Raw genomic sequence first — 629 nt, 5'->3', positions numbered from 1 at the left:
GCACAGTTGGCCCTAAACAGTCAATAGATTTGTAGGTATAATCCTAAAGTTCTTGTGAATGTTACAAATTCATCAGTGTATGCTGTGGTTATTGCTGGTTCACTTCTAATACATAATCAAAGTGCACTTATCTGTGTAGTAAGTCAATGTTTTCTGGCAATAACATCACACTGGAGACCAATAGTAATCAGGCAAATAACCTACAAAAAGAAAATCAGTTTTGTGTGTATAGGAATGTTCAAAGGTTAGATTTGTGATTGGTAAGGCCAGCTAGAGTTGCACATATATAAATGATGTATATGAATTAATACATATGAAATTGTTTGTGCAAAAACATGTTTATTTTGTAGGGTAGTAGAATATTGAACTTGAAAAAAGTATAGCTTGAGTGTGTGTAAAATCCTGCTAGTTAACTTTCTTCTAAAGCTAAAGAATTTTATACTTTGATATCAGCAAAAACTTGATGTAATATAGTTAATGAAATGCTGTATTTGAGATAATATCACTACATCTTTATAAAAAATGTGTATAACTAGACCAAAAGATATCTGTTCCTTCAGAAAGTAGGTTTTAGAAGTAGCTTGTGATTAACGCTTTGTTGCTGGGTGCACGTACTGTCTGCTATGGTT

The sequence above is a fragment of the Penaeus monodon genome, chromosome 20 (assembly GCF_015228065.2).
Source record: "Penaeus monodon isolate SGIC_2016 chromosome 20, NSTDA_Pmon_1, whole genome shotgun sequence".
NCBI classification, from domain to species: domain Eukaryota; kingdom Metazoa; phylum Arthropoda; class Malacostraca; order Decapoda; family Penaeidae; genus Penaeus; species Penaeus monodon.
Note: the sequence above shows the minus strand (reverse complement) of the source record.